This window comes from Montipora capricornis, chromosome 6, assembly GCF_036669925.1.
Source record: "Montipora capricornis isolate CH-2021 chromosome 6, ASM3666992v2, whole genome shotgun sequence".
NCBI classification, from domain to species: domain Eukaryota; kingdom Metazoa; phylum Cnidaria; class Anthozoa; order Scleractinia; family Acroporidae; genus Montipora; species Montipora capricornis.
The window spans coordinates 20,520,643-20,521,177 of record NC_090888.1 but is presented as its reverse complement, the minus strand read 5'-3'; positions in this window follow the sequence as shown (position 1 = coordinate 20,521,177).

Sequence of the window (535 nt, the reverse complement as noted above, 5' to 3'; positions counted from 1 at the left end):
CTGGCTATTTGCTATAAGCATCTACAACAACAACGTGGGTACATCTAGAAACTGGTCCAGCGAAAGCAACACGAATTCGAGACCACAGCCGTACGGGAAAAGTCCAAGGATGAATTTGAACAGTGGGTGTGTCTGATCTCATCGACTGGCATGTGCTGCATGAAGAAACAGTGTTTTTAACGTGAGAATTACGGTTGGGCCACCACAAATAAGATCTAGCTAGAGAATTCATTCGAGATATCCCGGGGTGGGTGTCATGCAGCCCTTGCAACACTTTCTCTTGGAGTGAAGGAGGGAAAACAACACGAGTACCCCACACACCCTTGCTGTGTGTTTAACTCATCTTGCTTGGTCTTAAATGGAATCAGTGCAGGATCAATACTGTGCGCGGCCAGCCACTAGCGATGTACTTGTACATTTGCGACGAGACTGAATCCACTTGGGTCTCTTTCTTAATCAGCTGACTGGTTACACTGGTAACAACTTCAGTGTCCAAGAAATAGCATTCAATGTTTTTGCATTTTGGTGACCATGT